The following is a 24,776-nucleotide window of genomic DNA, read 5'->3' as shown; positions in this document are numbered from 1 at the left end:
AGCCACGGCCCCGGAGCTCAAGGGCTGTAATATTAAGTAGCTCAGTGAGACAGATCCATGTGAAACATAGGTAGCAGTTAATTAAAGTGGATACAAATAGGTTAGCTTAAAAAAAAGGGGGAATTAGATGTTATGCCCGTGAGGAGTGAATACAAACATTGATTCATAGTTCAAAAAATAATATAGTGAAAGATGTGAAGTTTCCAAAGTAGCAGCTTGGATAGAAACGAAATAGAATACCTCTTGCAGCATAGTGTGTTGCTATCTCTCTCCCAGACACCACATCCAGCTGATCGCAATCGCGGTCATTTTAAGTGCTAAGCTCCGAACGTCATGTGATGTAGTCACGCCTCTGAAAAGGGGCGGGGCCACAGCACATAGACGTGAGACGCGAAGAGAGGGGAGAATGTGCAAAGCGTAACAATTGCTTAATGACAAGCATCTCTGGTCTCTCAACGCGTCTCCACAGCCCACCCGCTACATGCCCGCGCCTCATTGTTGCACATGAGGAAAGGGGCATCAGATCCCCACATGACAAGCGTCAGCAGAGGATCCAAATGTCAAAGCAAAAATTGCTCCAGCATGCAGCAAAGCGTTCCAACATATGTACTCTATGAGAGATATCTTGGCATATAGAGAGGTGCAGCTCCGCAGTCGAAGAACATGTGGTATATATGTGTATATATATATATATATATACACATATATCTCTATATATGTATATGTATGCATACGCATATGTCAGGACTAAAGAGAGAGAGGGGCCAGAAAGCCCATAAAGAGAAAGATATTATTATAATATCGGAGCATGTATACAAGGATGGTGTACAACTTAAGCAGAGTGAGAAAACTGTTTTAAAAGCTTTATAACGTATTGGATTGGCTTATTTAGGTTTAAATACATTATATACATAGATACATATGAACAGAATAACACTGTATACAGAGAGTTTTATACATAAGTGTACAAAGGTAAAATCATTATTTGATAGGTTCTATTAGAAAAAACATATTATTGACAATATCATATAATGGATTTACATATATAATTCATCATTTCATCATTTTAATAAAGTTTTGAGAGCTGTGTAGTTTCAGGCAAATAGCTTGCCATGTTTCTACTTACAGCTTTTCAGTATTTATAGTTCAGTGTGTGCCCCTCCGACACAGCCCCTCGATCTGTCTGTATGTGGCGACCTATATCTGACTAAGTCAAGCTCCATCTGATTCTGAAATAGCTGCTTTTCTCTCATCACACCCTCGTGTCTTCGATTAATCAATCGCAAAGATATCTACACGTAAGCAATTTATATTATTCTACACCTTATAATATCTAATATGACTGAGATTGATGAATAATAATGATGAATATAAATGATGACCTCGCTATGAGATTGGGTGCAGCTCTCCAGTCTTACTACATGTGGTTTTCTCTATTCCTACTTTAGGATATATATCTTCCTTTATTCCCTTTTTTACACGGAATATACAGGAGCATATATACAACTTTGAAAAACTGAGAGAGAAAAATAAGTACCATACACCTCAGAACTGTACGGTAATTTCACAAGCTGGTGAATGTACCCACATATGTTTTTTACCTATTGTGGTTTTTTTTTTTTCCGTTTATTTTTAAATGTATAGCATAGCGGGAGTGATTTTGCATCACTCCCGCTACGCTAATAGCGTATCTTCTCAGAAGCTGCACACAGCTAAACGAAGGAGGGGCGAAACGCATCATCCGTTACAGGATGCTTAACTGATATACCACCTGCATGTCAGGCACAAAACTCCTTAGCAGTGGTTGATTTAAACAGCGGGACAAAAAAACTACTCATGTCGGCAATCTGGATTCAATAGAGATGAACCCGGGACTCCTCAAAAAATACTAGCCGTCTGAAGGAACTTATTTTGAGAACTATCTGGACACTACAACGTGTACAATCCATAACAAAACATCAAGTGCCTACACATCCCGGAATACTGACCGTCTGGTTAAAAGGAGCAAGTAACCGTGAGTAAATTCTATTCGAGTTTCCACTACACACAGATTGGAGGTTTCTCTTTCCCCAAGTGTGACTACAACTCAGCGGTATGTTGCCTATTAATTAACCGGGTCATTTCTTATGCCTTGATGTATATTCATAAGATATCTTCAATCAAGCATTTGCTTTGGTAATACCTGTCGTGTCCATTTGAAAGAACTATAAAATCTAAGTTCAGTTTCAATTGACTTTGTTCTCAATTAAATAACACCCCCAAAGACGTCCCTCACAAGAGAAAAAAATCATTTGAGTGAGACTAACAAAGATTCTCCCAGGCATCTGATACATTCTACACATCAGCTAAATTTTTATCTTGCATTATTCACTTTAGTCCCTGTGCTGTTTCCTCGCAATTGAGGATCACCTGTTGATATAGATAATACTGATCAGTAGGCTCCTCAAGTGTTTGAGTGTTGATTTGCACAAATGGATTATTGCAATAATCATTTTTAACGGTGTGGGGTTAGTGGGTTTTTACTGTGCAGTCATTAATGTGTATAATAATTTTTGCTTTGTATACTTAATAAAATACTATTTTATATTGATATTTAACTCTCCGACTCCCCCTTCTTCAGCTGCACTCTGTTCAAAAAACCTCTCTTGGTTGAACAAATTGCTTTTTCTATGTACCTAGTTAGCAGCAGGGGGCTGTTCGTTTTGCTTTGTAAGTGAGAGTTAAAAAGAGGAGTTAAATAACTCTAAATCAATTTGGGGTGTGGATCTCTGGGTACACCCATCTCCTTTTTTTGACAGTACATGCCTCCCTTGTCTCCTCACCCCCCAATGCCAGTGCATCCCTCCCTGGCCACCTAACGACAGTACACCCCTCCCTGACCACCTCACCCCCCAGTGACAGTACATCCCTCCCTGGCCACCTAACAACAGTACATCCCTCCCTCCCAAAAGAAATTAAAGTACATCCCTCCCTGGTCTCCTCACCCCCCAATGACAGTGCATCCCTAGATACTAAATGTTAGATTGACACAATATACAGTATATGCACTGAAAGCAGCACATCCTCAATCCCGCTACTAAAGGCAGAGGCAAAGGTTCTTCGTGTGCAGCTAGTTGGGGGCGAGCAGGTTCTGCATCCACAGGACAAATTGGAGGACGGGCTGCACCTTTGAGAGGCAGGCCAGGTACTTTTTTCTTTCTAGCAGTGGGAATGCTTTACAGCCTGAACATGCGGAGGAGGTGGTGCAGTAGATAAATAAAGTCTTAATCATCCTCCTTCTTATCCCAGGCACAGAGTAGCGTAGTGTCATCTGCAGCTGAAAATCCACCCTCTTTCTCCTCTTCAACATGTAATCCTGCCGTAGTCCCGCAAACTGGTGAAACCAGTCCTAGGATTGGTAAAACATTTTTTTTTTTAAACAATAGATTTTTATTAAAAAACTAGGTCAGCAGCAGATGACAAGTCAGCATTCAGATAGATACCATAAAATTGTACAAAACTTCCAAAGCGCCTTCTCCGCATCCAAAGCAAGAAAAAGGGTCTCCACATATCTAATAAGGTTCAGCCACCGCCTAGTCGCATCTGGAGTCTGTCTACGCTTCATAAAAACCAACTTGATCCGAGTGGATAATAGAAGGGAGAAGATGTAGTAACCGGTTAGCAAGGATCTTGGCATAAATCTTAATGTCAGTATTAATTAAAGATATTGGCCTGAAATATTTCGGCGATGTCAATGCTTTCCCTGGTTTCGGCATAGCAACTATCACTGCTCTCAGCATATCAGGAGGAAAGCAACCAGGCACTGCAGCAGATTCAAAGATATGGAGGAGATGAGGTGTCAGGATATTTAGAAAGTCTTATAATACTCCGCCGAGAAGCCATCTTCTCCAGGGGATGGTAAAACAATTTTTACCAGATGTTGAGGAAGAAAGTGCATGCCACACAGAGGGAGGGAACAACAGGTAGAAAGAATCAGTTTCTAAGTGGGATCCAGTGATATGCAGGGTTGGAATTAGGAGGGGCAGACCATACTTGGGTACCCAATAATGTACAGAAAGAAAGTGAAAGAGAGGCACAGCATCAGTAAGACAGGATGTCATTCAGGAGCAGCTTAAAGAGGAGTGAAGGGGACACAGATTCACTGGTGCAGACCAACAGAGTCTCTAGGTCTGCTTCACAGGCCACAGCAGTCTGGGCCTTTTTCCATACATGTGCTGCAGATAGCACTGTAGTGGTTTGCAGTCTCTGCCTGCAACATATCAAGTAAATCTACCAGTCATTTTGGTACCACCAGGGGCATATCTGCCGCGAGGCAAACAAGGCGTTTGCCTTGGGCGGCAGATTCCAGGGGCGGCAAAAATTCCAGGGTCTCAATGTATCAGCCCGCGGGCCAATTGCAGCCCGCGAGCTGGTACTTTGTGGCTCGCGGTCACGGACCGCGTACTTGACTTGCGGAAGCAGCTACACGGTCTGCATCTCCGTTGGATGCAGACCATGTAGCTGAATCTGCGCTGGCACTCAGATCCTTTCAGCCAGCGCTCTTTCAGTGAACGCTGGCCGAAATGATTGTGAAGGATTGATTGGTAAGGTCTGCAGCAGCAGACCTTACCAATCAACCACTGGATCACCAGGGACCGACGTGCCGCCTCACAGCCTCCTCTCTGCAACAAGGTAAGCAGGAGAGGGGGCTCTGCATTGTATTTTAGGTGCGGGGGAAGGGGGGACTGGGATTTTTATAAAACTTTAAGAAAAACGAAGAGAGTTAGGGGGAAAGGTCAGTGTGCGGCTTCTGGTTAGTATGGACCGGGGTGTCCAACTGCTGTAAAAGCTAAACAAAAAGAACAGTTTGAAGCGCTACAACCAAGGATGGGGAGGATGAAGTATGTTTAAGCTGGAGCACACAAGCTGTGTTTGAATCCTCCGTTTTAAGTAGATGAGGGTCAAGGAGCGAGAGGAGAAAGAAATATTGCAGTTGAATCGTGTGTAATTACAACGTGTAAAAAATGTGTAGAGACTCACCATCAGGTTCTCATGGGCACAATGTCATCGGCGATGAGGTCTGCGCTGGAGATGGTTGTCCTTTGGGTTCTTCTGGATGATGAGTGGCGGGCACCTGAGTTCCGTTCTGTCTCAGTGCACTGCTGTTGTTCGTCTGGAGACGTCCTGAAGAGCGGTGATGGGTGGCCTGAGGGGTGGCGGTCTTATCCCCTGATCCCGGGGCTTCGTGTCTGCTGGTGGGTGAGGGGACGCCAAGTGTGTCCCACGTGGGGAATGTGGGTGTGTGAGGCGGCAGGCAAACCCGCAGTGCGGGAAAAGTTTTTGCATGATGGTGGTGGAGAGACGCAAAGGCGCAGGCGCCGCTGAGAGGATGCGAGGACAGAGACCGATGCGTCCCAATCACGGGGCGGAAGCTTCTGTTGTCGTGGCAATGCGTTTCGAAGACTGTGTCTTCTTTGCCAAGCCTGGGAAGCCGGCGGGAGGTGAGTGTTTTCATTACTGATCAAAAGAATTTTAATCGATCAAAAATGTTAACGCTTAATCGAGTAATTAATCGTTAATTTCCGCAGCCCTATGTCACATACATTGTACAATTGCACAGGACAACCGAATTGTCTGAATTCCAACTCATTATGGGAAGGGGTGCTCATCCCAAAGTTCCCATTGTAGATAACACAGCAACCCCAGTGGTTGAGGGAAACCGGGATACAACAAAGACTTAAAATGCTCAATGCAAACAAAGCAGTGGGTCCGGATAACCTGCACCCCAAGGTACTTAAGGAATTAAGCCAGGTTATAATGAGCCCATTAATCCTCATTTTTAAGGACTCCTTAATGACTGGTAGGATCCCCAGTGATTGGCGGAGGGTTACGGTAGTCCCAATATTCAAAAAGGGGGCTAGGTGCCAACCTGGGAACTATAGGCCGGTCAGTCTAACATCGGTAGTTTGTAAAATGCTAGAGGGCATAATAAAGGATTATCTGGTAGAATTTGTTCAGGAAAACGGGATAGTTAATGACAATCAGCATGGGTTCAGGAAAGATCGTTCCTGCCTAACTAACTTGCTAACTTTTTATGAGTGGGTAAGTAGAGATATGGACAGAGGTAAGCCGGTAGATGTGGTATATCTGGATTTCTCAAAAGCTTTTGATACGGTACCACACAAACGCTTGCTACACAAGCTGAGAGCAATGGGCATAGATGAGGTGGTGTGTACGTGGATAGAGAACTGGCTAAGGGAACGGGTCCAGAGGGTATCTGTAAAGGGCACCTTTCAGACTGGGCTAGTGTAATGAGCCTCAGGGTTCTGTGCTTCTGTGCTGGGTCCCATATTGTTCAACTTATTTATTAATGACATCGGGGAGGGTGTTAACAGCGATATTTCCGTATTTGCGGATGACACCAAAATAGGGAGGGTAATAGACACGGACTTAGACACTATAACATTACAGGAGGACCTGGATAAAATAGGGGAGTGGGCATTAATGTGGCAGATGAGGTTTAATGTCGATAAATGCAAAGTAATGCACTTTGGAATTAAAAATAAACAAATGGGTTATACAATTATGGGTATGCCGCTGGGGAAGTCAGAAATGGAGAAGGATTTGGGGGTCATTGTAGACCACAAACTCAAATGTAGCTTGCAGTGCCAGGCTGCTGTAAACAAAGCTAGCAGGGTTTTGTCCTGTATTAAAAAGGGGATGTATTGCAGGGACAAGTCCAGTTCTGGTCACCAGTACTAAGAAAAGATGTCCTTGAGTTGGAAAAAGTCCAGAGGAGGGCAACCAAACTAATTAGGGGTATGGAGGACCAGAGCTACGAGCACAAGGGGCGAAGGGGGTTCTTCACAGTAAGATCAGTTAGGATCTGGAACTCACTGCCACAGGCGGTGATTTCAGCAAATAATGTGGAATTGTTCAAGAAACTTTTGGGCGATTTCTTAAGGGACTGTAATATACAGGGGTACAGGTACTCCTAGAATGAGATCCTAATAGGTTGGACTTGATGGACTGATGTCTTTTTTCAACCTCAAATACTATGTACATGGAGCTGCTGTCACCTGATCATTAACTTGAATAGGTGACAGCTGTCACTTGTAAACGCCAGATTAGGGATTTCTGCTGCAGTAAAACGCAAGTTTCTGATGCAGGAATCCCTAATCGCACCTAAACCTACAGATATGAATAGGACCTTATTGTGATTGTGCATTAGTGTCCATAGTACTTCAGCTGGATATAGTTAAATTTTATTTTAAAGTATGAAATGTGGCAAGCAACCCCCATGAGAGAAAAAAAACTTGTCGAGTGGTCCCCGAGATGGATGAGGGGGGGGGGCGAAGACAGAGGAGGCGGGCGGGCAGAGACACTGACGGAGGAGGCGGGAGGCGTCACTGGAGCTCCAGTCAGGCGGCGAAGATGACAGGGAGGCTGTGTCGGGCGCCGAGGATGAGGAGGCCGTCCAGTCGGGCGCCAAGGACAAGGAGGCTGTGTTCCAAAGAGGTCAGACCGGGCAAGAGCACTGCTGGCAGACTGCAGGGTCTCAGGGGGTCTCTGCGTGATCTGTGTGGGGCTTTGTCGGATCTCAGGGGGGCTTTGCAGGATCTTCAGCTTGCAAATCCCACCACAGATCCTGCAGAGCCCCCCTGAGATCCTGCAGGTTCTGTGGGGGGCTTTGTCGGGTCTCCGGGGGCTTTGCAGGATCTGTGGTGGGCTGTGCAGGATCCATAGAGGGCTCTGCAGACTGCAAAGCCCACCACAGATCCTGCAGAGCCCCCCTGAGATCCTGCAGGTTCTGTGGGGGGCTTTGTCGGGTCTCCGGGGGCTTTGCAGGATCTGTGGTGGGCTGTGCAGGATCCATAGAGGGCTCTGCAGACTGCAAAGCCCACCACAGATCCTGCAGAGCCCCCCTGAGATCCTGCAGGTTCTGTGGGGGGCTTTGTCGGGTCTCCGGGGGCTTTGCAGGATCTGTGGTGGGCTGTGCAGGATCCATAGAGGGCTCTGCAGACTGCAAAGCCCACCACAGATCCTGCAGAGCCCCCCTGAGATCCTGCAGGTTCTGTGGGGGGCTTTGTCGGGTCTCCGGGGGCTTTGCAGGATCTGTGGTGAGCTCTGCAAAGTCTATGGTGGGCTCTGCGGTGCCTCAGGTGCCTCAGAGCCCACCACAGATCCTGCACAGCCCCCTGAGACTGCAGGGTCTCAGGGGGGCTTTGCAGGATTTGTGGCCCGCTCTGCAGGGTCTATGGTGGGCTCTGCAGGGTCTCAGATGGGCTTAGCAGCCTGAGACCCTATGAGGAGACATGGCTATTCATTACCAAACTCACTGGGAGCAGCACATGCATGCTCCCAGTTGGCAGCCAAAGGGCCGCAATCCTCCTCCTTCTCAGCCACTGTTTCCACCTGTTCCACCAGTCCACAGGACTCTCCATCTGCATTAACTGCAATATCTACGGCCTGAAGTGAAATGGAAGAGTAGTCTGACAAGTTGTTTGACAGGAATCGCTTATGGAAAGTCAAGCACGGAAGAGGGCCAGCATACAGCTACACTTACTACAGCCAAGCATAGCCTTCAGCTATGTTTAAAGGCTCCCCACCCCACCCTACCATCATCTCTAGCTACATTATTGAGCAAGCAGGTGTCTCTTTTCCAGGTGCTCTTTGCCAGGCACCTGGTCACCATTTTTTCATCCAGAAGTCCATCACTGCCCTTCACCAAAATGTGGAAGGAAATGTCTCCTTGTTGCTGGATAATGCGGTCTGCGGCTGGATCCATATCACCAAAAACGTGATCCAGCGAGCATGGGCAGGGATTTTAAATCTCATTCATGGCCCACTGGGTGAATTTGCTGAGCTTGGAAGGATGAAGGCCGGGGAACACTAGTGGAGCTGTTGGTGCAAGCACGTGTTATGCAACTTGGTGATAGTAACAGCTCAGTCACCAGTACCCCCTCCTCCTCATTTCCCTCATTGGGTCCATCCTCAGAGCCATCAGTCCCACACAAGTGCCTGGGAGACAGGAGCCACACAGGGGCCAAGATTCTCCCAGCTCTTCATGGGAAGGCTGAGAGGTGGCTGACCAAAATCAAGGTGCCAGGAAAGGTTGTGTGGCACCAATCTGCTAACTAATCCTTCCTACAGCATTAAAGTTTACACACATGCCTTGCTTGACACATGTCCTCAGCCTGGTAGTGCAGCAGTTTTTAGTCCAATACCCTGGCCTGCCACAATGTGCTGCGGCAGTCCAGAAGGGTGTTCAACCACTTCAGGTAGTCATACCCAGCCACTGCTTGGCTGGCTGAAATTCAGGGGCAACACCAACTACCTTGTAACCATTTCATATGTGACATGCCAAGCCAACTCAGTGGAATTCTACTTAGTACTTATACTAATATGGCATAAGGACTGGCTATGGGGAGCTTCATTTTTTACCACATCAGTGGCTCCCTATTCAGGAGATGTGTGCCATGTTGATACCATTTGAAGAGGTGAGCAGAATGATGAGCTGTGACTAGGTTGGGATCAGCAACACAAACCCATTTGTGTTCGTGCTGGATCACACACCGTGGCACTGGAGACACAGCAGTAGGAGGAAGAGGAGGACTTCCTGCTGTCTCAGGGCCTACTTTATCCTGACTCTGTCCCTGTAAGGCAGCACCGGTCACTGGAGAAGCACTATGAGGAGAGTTGGGGTCAGTGGCGGACCTAAGGAACAAAGGGCCCTGGTGCAAGATTTTTTTTGGGCCCCCCCCCCAAAAAAAAACCCACAGCGCTCTCCTCCCGCAGCACTCGGGCGGCTGTCACTTTCTCTCCTCCTCGCTGGGACACAGAGCAGCGTCCAGTGGGGAGGAAAGAAAGCACAGATGTGCTGCTGTATCAGCAGAAAAATTGCACTTTTGGCATTTAGCCAAAAGTGCCATTTGCGGCCGATATCTTTTGGTGGCCGATATATCGGTGCAACCCTAATATTTACAGCAATGCAGAATGGCACAGGCTATAGAGGACTACACATCCCAGCAATACTTTATATAACAATAGCATTTCTGTATAAAGTACTGCTGAGATTTGTAGTCCTCTACAGAGGGTGCCATTGTGCATCGCTGCAACAGTACTTTATACTGTTGGGGTGTTGGCGGTGTGGAGGAGGACCCGGGTCAGGTTTCCAGGCAAATGTTTTACCCCGCCCAAACACTAGAAGTTGTATGTGGTTGAGGTAAGCTGGTAGAGGATTCTATTGCCCTCAGCGATATTTAGGATTCTGGTTCCTCTGGCTGTGGAAATTTGGTGGATGGGCTCTTTCATGTTGCAGTGCCCACGCAAGGACCCCAGGCCATTAAGGAAAGGGACCATTACTGGTTTTACCATTACTTTTTGGATCCATATTACACTGTAAAAAATGCCAGAGCTCTTCTTCCCATTACAGAGGGAGCAAAAATGAGTCATCTGCAAGAGGTTCTGCAGAGAAACCCTTTAATAGCTTTTAGAGAGTGACAGTATCCCCGTTCATGGCTAACTTGCCTCGGATAATCATGGCGGTGAAAAGAGCAGCAGTAGTGGCTGCATAAGCAAGGCTTTCGGGTTCTTGTTTATGATGCATCAACCAGGCCTGTGTCAGGGTTCCACCCTTACTTAACTGGTGTACAGCATTCTGGCTTGGCTGCCATTCTACCCACTTGTGATTCCTCCTTTGTCTGAGTAGACTGTGTAACATTGCTCACTACTCCGAGCTTTTGCTTGTCTGGTTTTCAATGTGCTCTGACAGCCTAGCTTCTGGCCGCAGTCACAGGCAGTGCATAACTCATTTTATCAAGGATTTTATGGGGTCAAGGGTGGATATGGATACCCTGACAACAGACCACTCAATTGACTACTGGGTGTCGAGGCTAGATCAATGGCCTGAGCTTGCCCAGTATGCAATTAGAACAGACATTTAGTGCAGTGGGTGGTTCTGTGACAGAAAAAAGGATCCGCCTGTCCCTAGACACAGTTGACCAGCTCACTTTTATAAAAGTAAACCAGTCCTGGATTAGTATTAAACCTCTGCAGCTGATATGACCAACTATTTTTTTTAGAATGTAGCCCCCAAATCATTAATATACCATATACCACAGGGTTGTGGGGTAGAGGCCTTTGTCCTCATCAACATGGGGGCAAGGTGCTTTGGAAAGGAGGTGCCCCTGGCAAGGTACCACCAACATGTTGTGTGGTATGTTTCAGGATGCACGCTTGAAAAAGGTCTGGTAATGGATTTTTGGTAGGACACCAGGTCAATATTTTTGTTATGTGCATGGTTCCCCCTTAAAATCTATACCCTGGTATTCATTTTGGGGGGCATGTCTTTTTTCTTGGGGTCCCCCTTTAGGTATGGAATGGGGAGATATGCTTTTTTTGAAGAATTTGTGTTTTTCCCATTTCAAGCTGCATAAAATGGACGGGCCTCTATCCACTGAGGAGTATTTTGTAAATGTGTTTGCATTGTCACATGTCCTTCATGGTGGGGTCCAGCTCTCCATGGGCTTTGTATTAAAATCCCTTGCCTATTAGCCTTAAAAATAGACAGAACTCATTTTTAATATTCACACCTATAGACTTCGATGGGGTGCAGATTAAAGTTGCAATTTGTAGATTTCCTGATAAATTTGATGAATGTCCCACAAATTGAACACAGGCACATTTAGTTCAACACTATTTATTAAAGAAAATAGGATTACAATCACAAAAGAACATCTCAACAGTGCTGAACTGTAGACTCTCAGGATGCTAAAGGAAACCTGTATGTGGAGAAATAAAGAGGCTGTCATTGCTGACCTACTTTTGAAAATGCTAGTTCACTAACTGTTTTTGAACACATATGCAGAATAGAAGTTCTGTCTCAGAAGGTATTGCAAAAAATGTAAGTGACTAAAATACTGGAGAAGCTGAATCAGCATAACCAGGGCAGCCATCAGGGGGGAATGGCAGATACTCATGTAAGGGGCCCGTGCAGCCCACCCAGGACCCTTACATGATTATTGGCTGACAGCACTGGCAGAACTACCAGGGTCGCATGTGCGACCGGGCCCTGGTGTTCCGCCACTTGTGGGGGGGGCAGAAAGGAGGAGAGCCCACCCCAGTACAACACCAGCAGTCGGTCCCAGTCCAATTAATATTAATATAGTCCCCTCTCTCCCTGGATCTCCCGCTGAACTGACAGAAGAAAAGAGGGGACTATTTTACCATTTTCGGCTGCCGCGGATGAATACCGAGAGCCTCGGCAGCCGACAATTAACTCTTAGAGCCGGCCTGCACAGGATCGTTTCTGTGCTGAGGATAGCAATCCGCCTCAGTGTGCAGAGGATACAGGAGGGGGAGAAGCTTGGGAGCTGGAGCAGGTGACAGGAAAAAACAGTAGAAGAGCTTAGAAAAACTTCAAAAGAAGATACTGACATTTTTTAAATAATTAATAGTAATTTCTGCCCAGCAGGCTGGGGCCTCATCAGTGCCGCCACTGCTCTGATCTCGGACTGACCAGAAGTGACATCACGCCACTTCCGGCCAGTCCATGACATCAAGCCACTTCAGGCCACACCATAGAGAGTCTCAGATGGGCTGTGCAGCATCTATGCTGGGCTCTGCAGGGTCACTCTCAGGTGGGTCCTGTGTCCAGCGGGTCACTAAACCTAGAGTCCAGGGGGTTACTAAGCCCAAAGTCCAGCAGGTCACTAAGCCCTGAGTGCCATTCTGCATTAGAGTGTAAACTCCTCTCTACAGAGACTGATGTGTCTGGCTCAGTGTTCTCTGTACAGAACTGCAGTATATGTCAGAGCTATATACATGTATAATAACTAGGGATGCACGGATACCGAGTATTTAGGCGAGTACTCTCCCAAATGCTCTGATGCCTAGCCCGGTACTTTAGCTTCAGACATCAGGAAGCCGGGCAGCGAGTCATTACACAGAGCTCGGTTTCCTGGTTAGCCAGAAAGCCGGCTCCATGCTTTCTCGCCACATAGTGACGAGAAGCATGGGGGCAGCTTCCCTGCTAATCAGGAAGCCAGGTGGTGAGTCATTACACGCCGCCTGGCTTCCTTAATTGGATTTGGTATCAACAAGTACCGAAAAAAATATTGGTAATCGATACCGAAAAAAACAGTATCTGTGCGTCCCTAATAATAACAGTGTGTGACTGCAGGGGGGTGGGGGACACATTACCTCTGTCAGAGACTGATGTGACTGGCTCAGTGAAGGGGGTGGCGGTGCCGGGGGGCCTGGCCTAAAGCCGTGTAAGGGGCCCCAAAATTTCTGATGGCTGCCCTGAGCATAACATTCAGGAAGTTTGTATTTTTAGGAGTAGAGGTCAGTAATAGCACCCTCCATACTTCCTCCAAACTTCCAAGTCTCTTAGTGGAATGCAATTTTCCAAGTACTGTGCACCTCAGGGGTTTGTTTAGTGCCATCAACAAGCAGCTATATTCCGCTAAATTTGTCCTATCACACAACCTTCTTAATTTGCTATGCACAGAGGCACATTGGAGGCTGAGAGATCTGCAAGGAATTATGAGGTAGCCAGACAGCTGTCACTCCAGGGAAGAAAAAGAGCATGAGACTTTTGGCAAAAAACCCTTTGCAGACCACTAAATGTTGGTGAATCTTTGCCTCAAGCAAATTCAACAAACTCAAGTCAAGTAATGAAACTTGGCAGAGTAGTGAGCTCATCTCTAGCCCTGGATCAGAATAATATAATTTAGCATTTCTAACTGTGTATTACTTTAGACATGAGAACAGCAGCCATATTTTATTTACATTATTATTTACTATTGAGATTACATTTACAGTTTTTATGACTTTCTGAATAACCATTTTTTCAGAGCAGAATACTGACTCTACGAGTCAGTATTCTGGAAGTGCAAGTCCTAACAGAAGCTAAAATAAAATTATGAATTTTACAATTTTAACAATAAAACAAAGAAAACATTTTAGTGTAATTTGAGTATAATAATATTGATGCATTTCCAATTACGCAGTTTATTTTGCTAACCTTCCTTATTTTAGCCATTGATCCCATAACTTATCAATGTTTTCTGCTTTTTCCTTTAAATAAACTGGCTCTGGCTCATTCCATCTGGTTCCTCTTCCGACAGCAGCCTCGCACCTGTTCACACCTCCTCTCCTGTTGGATTCCATTGAACATTTCCTCCTCTGCCAGGGCTATTCTGGCACACACAACCTCTCTGTCATTCAATCCATCTGTCAGAAGTGAACCTTGTTTACAACTAGCTTCTGTTTTCTACTTTGAGATCTGAAGTACCTAAAGGTCACTGTGAAATGCAGTCTCAATGCAGATTTCTTTATTCTACTACTAACCAACCTAATATGGAATCACTAACTACATTTTGAAATCACTAGATGATTATTTGGAGACAATGTGTACTTATATTTTAATTATAAATCATACAGTAGTGGCAACTGTTAAGCCGTTTCACTCAATGACTGTGCTTATTTATTCAAAGCTTGGCATAGGAAATGTTACTCAATAAACTAACTCATATTAAAATCTGGTTACCTAATAAGACAATACAAAATACTATGCAGGCTAGACTAATACATAGCAACCAAGCAGATTTTAGTCTACTGCAGTTAGATCAAAAAAGTTGAACCCTAATTGGTAGCTAGGGGCTACAGAAATCTTGTTGAATAAAATCATAAGATCAAAAACAGCAGAAATATATTTGGCATTAACAAAGGAAAATGAGGATGAAGTGCTTTATTTTTTTCACTACCAACAATTTTCCACCTTTCTCTATTGTTTTGCAAAGTACAGGCAATCCAACTCAGGGAGCATACTTACAGGAGTGAGGAACACAGAGAACACCTCATCAGTGTGCTTCTGCTCCTTCATTTTCCAGTCAACAGACCGGGGCAGGATGATGTTGCGATTGTATTCCGGAATTGTGATACCAAAATTGGTGTCACCAATCTGGCTACCTTTAAAATATCTCCAAAAATGTAATCTAAAAAAGGAAGAAGGTTGAAAAGAGCAAAGAAGCGACCACTCTATGGTGTAGTATTGAATGTAGCTGTACGATAGATAATATATTTTATTAATTAATTTTATTAAAATGAAAGATCTGTTCATCTGTGCTTGGAACCATGGAATGATCAGCAACCACTCTGTCGCCATGCAGACTTTTTTTGTGGGTCAATTTTTTTGCATTATCCAATCCTTGGTTATGTAATGTGGCAGGGCTGCGTGAATTACAAACATAAATGAGCAGAATCATAAATATGTCTTTGTGGATTTTATTATATTAGATACAACAAAAGGGGAACAAAAGGGGAAAAAAAGGGTTTGTGGAGAGATAGATACAACCATTGCTTGTATAAAAATGATATCAAATGGTATAAGGTATCATTTAGTGTTTCAACTGACCAGTATCAATCTTGCCAGTGAATCGTCCGCAACCTTGAGCAACAATGGTGACGTACTGTTAGTATAAGTGATGTACTTGTGTGTATATATATGTGTATAAAGTAAATTTCAAGGAGAAATAGTATAAAACCACCTGTCGGGTGCTAATCCATTACCCCACAGTGCACCCTCCACTTAGTCTCTCTCCCATAAGGAAGAGCTATATATCCACATCAAAATAGTGCTAGATACATTTTCATTGGTTGCTATGACTTCTGCACATGGCAGTGTTTTATTGAATAAGACTAATGGCTAATTTATACTAACAGTACGTCACCATTGTTGCCCTATGTGGCGGACGATTCAATCGCAATATGGATACTGGTCAGTTGAAACACTAAATTACACCTTATATCATTTGATTAAATATCTCACACACACATGCTATACACAGCTCTTGCTACAATTGCAATCCACTAAGGGTTATCACTAACACTTATCTTATTTGTACACATACACTTATGAACTGCAACTTTATGTCACAGCAGATTGTAGCAAAATGATTTCTTTCACATGCACTAATACTATTGTTGAAAATCAACACACTCTATAGACTAGACTCAGGTATGTTCTGAATGGAATATACCCATTAAATGACTGGTTCACGTCAACTGCCAAAGGCGAATACGTACATTTTCAATTATATAAAAATAAAAATATATTTAGATGAGAAGCAAAAAGGTGGAGATATATAGGAATTTAGGCTTATGATTACAATTTTCAGAAATATCCTATCCTCTTTATTCAATAGGTGGAGTGATCAGGACAACTATGCCACTGGATTGAGGCCACTCCTTATTATATGCCTCCTATAGAAACATCCCAGCAGGGTAGACTGGGCCTTCTTGATATTTTCCCAGGAGCGCCTCCCCCTGATGCCCCAGGCACAACAAAGGATGGGATGTGGTGGTTGACTGTTTCCCAGCCACCCAAGTATCTCGATCATCCTCACAATTGGTTTTATCTCAGGCACTGCCTATGCATGACTACTAATTACCGATCCCCTGAAGAAGCTGTAATTGCGAAACGTGTTGGGATTATTAGGACAATCATGTCAGTTATGCACTTGAATATGGAACACTGAGGACCATTGGGTTAATCATGTCAGTTATGCAATTGGATTATTTATCTTGGATTATTATGCATTTTTTATTGTATGTGTACATATATATAAACATAGAAGCTATTGGCCTGAGATTGTACCGAATGGGCATATATTTATTGAATGTTTAATTAATTTATGAGATCCAATTTTACCTTATTTATTCACAATTTTCTGTATGTCTAATACATTTTGATATCATTTTTATACAAGCAACAGTTGTATCTATCTCTCCACAAACCCCCTTTTTTCCCCTTTTGTTGTATCTAATGTATTATAGGGGGGAGAGATAGTATAAGGGGACAGTGTTGAGGCAATCCATACGTTTTTGTTTTGGATTTTATTATATGTCATAGAAAGCTCACCCATCCCCATTTTTAATTTGTTGTGAACTGTCCCAACCTTCTGACCTCCTATACAGGACTACACTGCGACATTCCTTGAGGCAGTGGGACTCAGTCAAGCTAAGAGTGCGGAATCGTTCAAGATACTCTTGGATGATTTCCTTGGAGATCATAACATACAGGGGCACAGGTACTGCTAAGAGCAAAATCACACATGGACTCATACACACGCACACCAGCTCAACAATAAATGCATACACGCAATAGGTTGGACTTGATGGACTTTTCTTTATTCAACCTCAAATACTATGTACTCTTGTGACTTCATCTCCTATCTCTCACTCTGGGGTATACTTTGGAATTAATTTTCACAAGCATTGGAAGATTCCACAGGTAGAGCACTTCCACTATCTTTAAGTTCCCAACTACGTATGTACACTTCTTAAGAACTGCTTGGGCTGTCCACGTAACCTTACCCTGTTTCAGCCGAGTTGTCGATCTGCTCCACATTCTGCTGGACTCATCACTATGCTACACTTGACCCTGATATGCTGCTGTGCTCTTTCATTGGTACATGACAGTTGATAGGATATACAAGTTCGCCACAGGTGCTTCATCCTTATGTTTTTGTGGTTTCGGTGCTTGGGGTACATTCTTTCATACAGTATATGGTGGCAATGTACAAATATATAAATGCTTTGGATAGGGGTATACCGTTTATTACGGTCTGTACTGAACTGTGCTATGACTCGAGATCCTTGGGAATCCCTTCTTAAAAGGCCTGCTACTAATCACCCTAGATATGGCAGGAAATTGGCAACGTTTATGTTTTTGGCTACCTTCCAAACCATTGCTAAAGCTTGTAAGCAGTCGACCCTGAATTTTTGGGAGGTTAAACAGAGGGTGATTGGTATCACGATGCCTGGGAAGCTCACGGATGTCCAGAATGATTCCCGCTCCAAATTTCTCAAAATATGGTCCCCGTTAGAGATGTAAGCTGGCAAAAACTTCGGTTCATTTCGAAATGTTTGTTATTTAATTTTTTCAGGATTCGGGTCTGAAAGTCAATGTGGTTCTGGAATCGGATTCAGAAGAGTTCAAAATTTTAGTTAATTTCGGATGCAGTAGTATTTATGAACGTATTTTCTTTGCAGCAAAATTACATTTAAATTAAATTAATTCCGCAGAAGCAATATCAAAACATTCCAATTCCTACCAGACCATACCCCACCAAAAAAAGCATGGGGTTCCCCTACAAAATTATTCCAGACCCTTTAGGTCTGGTAAGAATTTTAAGGGGGACCCAATGCCAAAAAAGGGGGGGAATGTGGGGTCCCCACTAAAATGCCATACCAGACCCTTGATCCGAGCACTGGCTTGGTAGGGTAGGAAAGGTGGGGGGTGAGCGAGCGCCCCCCTCCTCCCTGCACCATGCCCTCGACTTGGGGAGTATGCTTTGCCAGGGAAGATGTGTTGATTTTCAAAAATTTTAAACATTAAACCTTGTATGGACTCTGACACTTGATTGGTTTTTGCAACCATAATTTCTTAAGAAAACACCTCTCTATGACATCTGTCTCTGTACTGAAAACTGTTTGCACTGCAATTAAACGGGTGCCACTGCTCAATTTTACCCACCCTTACCAAAGAACTATAGCTGTATTATTTTATGAACATGCCTGTTTGTGCTTTGGGTATTCACATTAAGGTGATCACAGACAGGACACCAAACCATTCCACTTCAGACAGCTGACCCAATTCATCCTCCCAGCCTTTCTTGCAGAGTAATGAAAGACTCTTCCCATCTTGACGCAATAGGGTTTTTCAGTATTGGATTAAGTCCCTGTTTAAACTTTGAGATTTCTATTGAATTAAGAGCAGGGTATCTATACAGTATATTTCCATGTGCAAAGATGGTTGCTAAACTGTGCCACTAATGCATGCCACAATTGCAAATATTGAAAGGAAAAGGAAAAGAAATCTCAGTCTTGGTGTCCAATATCTCTCTTGCAGTAACCGAAAAGAACTGCAGTACCTCATTCTGGTATAGGTCATGAATATGGATGACCCCACATTTATACCACAACTCAAATCCCTCTAATTTGCAGAGTTTAGTGTTGTTACAATTATTGTATGTTGCCAAGTACTTAGTGTACCCATCTTAACACATACTTTGTTTAGTCAATGCCATATTTTATGTTGCTTATTTGGTTCGAATTGTAAGAAAACCGGCTAAGGTTTTCGAGCTTTGTTACTAGACACGTGTGCTGGCAAAACATTTATTTTGTTTATTTTGCATTAGAATATTCCATTATTCCGTTTTTCGGGATTCGGGTGCAAAAGTCAATTTGTTTCGGGATTTGGATTCGGACACCCTCCTAAAGCCGAGGCCATGTGGCCTGATATGGCGCTGGGAGGGTTGGCACTCGATTGTCCCCCCCCCTTTCCTGCCCTTCCAGGCTTAGGCTTGGATCAAGAGTCTGGTAGGAATTTTAGGGAGGACCCCACGTTTTTGTTTCTCCATTCTTTGAGGGTGGGGTTCCCCCTTAAAATTCCTACCAGACATAAAGGGCCTGCTATGAATTTTGGGGGGAACTCTATGCACTTTTTTTTTTTTTACTTGGGGGGATCCCTCCTAACATTCCTACCAAGCCTAAAGGGTTCGGTATCCATCTCTTCTGCGGACTGTTAAAAAAAAATATATATTTTTTGTCCTTTTTGTCTAAATGTGTTCTTAATGAAAATTCGTACATACTACAGCTAATTAAAAAAAAAATTCTAAAATTTAATTTGGGAAAGTAATGTGGATGCATCTAAAATTTTCGTTATCAGCAATACGTATTAGTTTGCATTAGTTATTAGTGATGGGCCGAACACCCCTGTGTTCGGTTCGAATTCAAACTTTCGGATATGGGAAAAGTTCGAACTCAAACTCAATGCAAGCCTATGGAGGTAGAACTTTGGAAATCAAATGTCCCCATTGTGAAGCCTAGCGGGCACGCACGGGCAGAAAAGACCCGACCAATGCAAACACCCGTTACCGGGTGTTTCACATATAGACGATCGGCGGCTCCATCGCGCTTGGTGGGTCCCCTTAGGTTAATGTCCCCTTAACCTGCCTGTAAAGTGGCGCATCTGTACACTGTATAGAACCTGCTGCAGCAAAACTGACATTTTTAAAGAAAATAAATTACTTTTTTTTAATTCAAAAAACATCTTTATTCAAACCTATAGAAATGGAACATGAAAAAACACGGTCACAGTATGACCAGTATACAGCAAACATTACAGAGATGTGCATAGCAAAATAATTTATGTTATTGTTAAGCAATACAACATAAGTATTGCTTAACAATGCTATAGCACAGGGCTCAAAATTTCAGGTCCTGAGCTACTAGCCAGACCTTAAAAGTTACTCGCCACCAGTTGCCCTGCCTGACCCCACTCCATCCTATTCTTCTTGTGCACAGATGTACCGAGTGTACCTGGGAACAAACTAATCATTCTCTTGCTGGACCAATACCGGGCATAGCACAAACACACACACACATGACACAACACAACATGCACAGCATAACATGCAGCACATTACACATACGCAGAGCACAACACGCAGGGCATACGCGCAGCACAGCACGCAGGGCATACACGCAGCACAACACACAGTGCATACACGCAGCACAACACACAGGGCATATGCGCAGCACAACACACAGGGCATTACACGCAGCACAACACACATGGCGTTACATGCAGCACTACACGCAGGGGATACACGCAGCATTACATGCAGGGCATACACACAGCATTACACGCAGGGCATACATGCAGCATTACACGCAGGGTAACATGCAGCATTACATGCAGGGCATACACGCAGCATTACATGCAGGGCAAACACGCAGCATTACACACAGCTTACACCCATGGCATACACGCAGCATTACACACAGGGCATACACGCAGCATACAGACAGCATTACAAACATGGCATACAAGCTGTATTACACGCAGGGCATACACGCAGGGCATACACACAGCAGTACACGCAGGGCATACACGCAGCATTACACGCAGGGCATACACACAGCATTACACGCAGGGCATACTAGCAGCATTACACGCAGGGCATACTAGCCACATTACATGCAGTGCATACACGCAGGGCATTACACACAGGGCATTACACGCAGGGCATTACACACAGGGCATTACACGCAGGGCATTACACAAACACATTTGCTCATATTAATCAATGCATTTGTGTGCCCAAACTGTATAGATCCTGTGGCATAGTAGGGGTTAATCACTGCTCTAACTTCTGCAGAGTTTACTCAAAGTTACAGCAGAAAGGTCAGGTTTCAGAGACACGGCTGGACGGCCGGGTTGCCCAGGGAACACTGACACTGACACTCTCTGAGAAAGAAAACTTGCACTGAGCATGTGCAATGCAAGCAGCCAGGACGCTTCCGATAGTCAGCACCTGCGCTCTGAGGAGGAGCTGCAGATCCGATCTATGGCTGGACGAGCAGCTGCCTCTGTCCATGACAGTGCCAGACTCAATAGCTTAATTTCCACTCACCCCCACGCAATTTTCACTCGCAATTTGCGAGGGGGCGAGTGGACATTTTGAGCCCTGCTATAGCAGGTGTAGTCATACGAGTTGCAACACTGCATATATCCACCATACTGTACCTGTGTATCAGGTCAAGAGTTTCCTGTCCGACAGAGCATGTGCATCACCTTCCGAAATGACAATCTGGTCGAAAGGTGTCGTGATGAAGAGTAAAGGTACAGAAACCTTGTTTCATGAAGGCCACTTGGGGGCATAAAATAAGCTCATTCTAGTATTTTCTCAAAAGGTAGTAGATTTCGCAGAAGAAATAGAGACCTAGAAAGAAGGTTGAAGGTAAGGGAGAGGAGAGCAGAAAGGGGGGGGGGGACAAAGAGGACACACAATTAGCTGAGTGGAAAGAACACCATAGAAAGGGTACAAGGAGAGCAGTAAGCTCCGTATAGATCATTTGGAACGTTTGATAGAGCAATCCGAAAAGGTGTAGCAAGCATGCCGCCGGGTTGTTTTTTAGCTCCATCATGGCCAGCTTTTCAATGATCTCCAGGACCTGATCCCAAAAGGGAGAAATCTTCGGGCATGTCCAAAAAATGTGGAAAATAGACCCCAGGGCCAAACAGCAACACCAACACAAGGGCGAAACCTGAGGAAACATGCAGTGCAGCAGTGTCGGAACCCTGTACCACTGCAAAACTATCTTATAACTGAGTTCCTGGACTTTACAAGCAATAGAGGATTTGAGAGCCATTGAGTATACTCGATCTTTCTCTGCCTGAGTGAACTTCAGGTCGAGGTTCCCTTCCCACTTGGTTATAAAACACGGTTCAGGTGTAAAGGCGGGTCCCACCAGTGCAGAGTAAGTAGTAGAGACAACATGGCGAACCGGCACGCCCTCTCTACACATCTCCTCAAAGGTTGTCAGGGGCCGCGACATAGATTGGGGCGAGGGAATGGAGCACAAGAAGTTTCGGAGCTGGAGGGCGCTACCAGTGATCCAAGGGGGGTATCAACAAGCGCTCGCAACTCCTCAAATGAAAACCACCAGTCTCCCGTACGAAAGTCACAGACTGGGAAGATCCGCTTTTCATAGAGACGCTGCAACCGGCCCTTTCCCACGCCTGGTGGAAAATCTGGGTCGCCGAGAACCAGTGTCATAGGCGAGGGGGATGGTGACAAGGTGACTTTGAAGACAGAGCGAAACTGAATTATGGTAGGGGCGATAGCGGGATGAGCGTGTATCGAGAGGGGTAGAGAGGTCGACAGCCAGGGCATTCCAGCAAGCGAGATCGGTGTAATGCTCTGGACTACAAATCCCAGAGACATAAAGCTTATCTCAAGGATGAGCCCAGCTGTAAAGCTTGGCAAAACTTTAATTTCTATGTGTTGTCTGTTCTTGCAGTAAACTTCAAGGAAACTGACCCAGTAGCATTAAAAGTACTTTACTTGGCGAAAATGCTGCGTGTACAAACTTGGTTACAGGAAAAGCAAACAAATACATCAACAAGACAGGCTGCTACAAACATTCACATGCACCCACTACACTATCTTCTAGTACATGTAATTTCTAGGAGGGGAAACACTGAAAATGTACTTAGCTTAGGCTGCAGGCTCCACAAATTCCGTGATGAGCAGGACTTGGCCTAGGAAGAATGGCTTCTCTATGCAGTATCCTTTGTATGTCCTGGTCTTGAAGCAAGTCCTCTCGTCTAGCAAAGCGCCCTTGTACTGTCCCCCTCCTGTGAAGCCCTGGTCTGGTGAAGTGCTGTGTTTTCTTTCAGCTACTGGCTTTTTATTGAGAGAAACTGGACACACACTTTGGAAGCACCGCCCCCTTTCACCTTTCTCTAAAATGCAATACAATGCATTTCACGTACCCACCTCTAGGTGGCAGCGTTGTACCATAAATTTCCATCAGTAGTCAAGATTTTGCTTTGAATCTTGACCAGGCTAGGTGTGACTATTTACGATCACCATCCCATTATGATACAAATCAATAAAGGACAAGCTACACCATTGTGAAAAAACAGTTTGGTCTGTTTAGGTGGGCCCTTCCATTGTATGAACCCAGATTTCTATCAACAAACAAACAAAACCTCCGTCTCTATTGCAAAACTATGTGTGTCTGAAAAAGTCCACTAAGATATATTGCAACACATTCCGCCCTGGACTATTTCAGATACCACACAGGAAAAATGAGTGTACCTTAACCACTAATGACACTCATACCAAACATTAATTCACAATGGATACAACAACCCCCCCCAAGTTCCTCTACTAATGAGGTGTTTCAGTCTTTTGGCAAAGTTCATGAGAGAAAGTCCAGTCTTGTAGGCTTATTCTTCTCAGTTCCCGTGGTCTTCCTCTTCTCTTCATCCTGAAGCCACTTTCTCCATGGATCAAATCGGAGACAGCCTATGGAGTGGAAAACAGAGTGGGTTAACTGTTCCTTCCAACAACACAAAAACAGTAGACCCTGGCCCTTCCGCTACAATCTCTCCTTTAACTGGCTTCTTGCCTCTCTCTCTGACTAATACTTTGCCACCTCCCAAAATACATCAATAGGGAGGAGAGGAAATATACTGATATTTCCCAGTGTCAAATTACAATTTATCTTGGAAGGTTTGACGTTATAGAGCTTCACTTTCCACTCTGACTGAGAAGTGTCAACTAACCAGTCAGAGTCCCAATTACTATCCTGAAGCTCATCTGCCAATGCAAATATAACTTCAAACCTTCCTGCCAGATCTCCTCTTATTCCTAGATAGGCCTCAGCTTCAGACATATCAGACACTGTTTCGATTTCATGGGAAGCAGTGATGTGGTAAGTATTAGGACCCGTTCTTTTAGGAACATCATGTAAATACTGTATTCTGCACTCCAGCTGTGGAATCTGTGCTCCAGCCCCCACTATCCTCTCATACGGTGTGCATTTGGCTATAGGTCTAGAATTTAACAACAGAATTGCCTGTATAAGGACCCGATCCCACCCCCTCAGTGTATGTGTGGGTGTAAGCTCGCGTATCTGGCCCTTCAATAGCCCGTTGTATTTTTCAATTAAACCAGCCGCCTGTGAATGGTATGGGATGTGGCACAGCCAGTACACTTCAGAATCTTTGGTCATCTCTTATTCTTTAGATCTGTTAGAGTGCAAGCTTTGAACTTCCCCTGGGTAGCCATAGGCAACGGTGATCTTCTGGAGCAAATGGAGCATTGCAGCTTGATCTGCACGCTTACAAGGTCGGACAAGCAAAAGTCCTGAGTAGGTGTCAACTGTAGAGCAACAATATCTCACTCCATTGTTTCCTCGGGGCAGGGGAC

Source organism: Nanorana parkeri, unplaced genomic scaffold (genome assembly GCF_000935625.1).
Source record: "Nanorana parkeri isolate BGI_ZX_2015 unplaced genomic scaffold, ASM93562v1 scaffold232, whole genome shotgun sequence".
Taxonomy (NCBI): domain Eukaryota; kingdom Metazoa; phylum Chordata; class Amphibia; order Anura; family Dicroglossidae; genus Nanorana; species Nanorana parkeri.
This window is presented reverse-complemented; position numbering follows the sequence as displayed.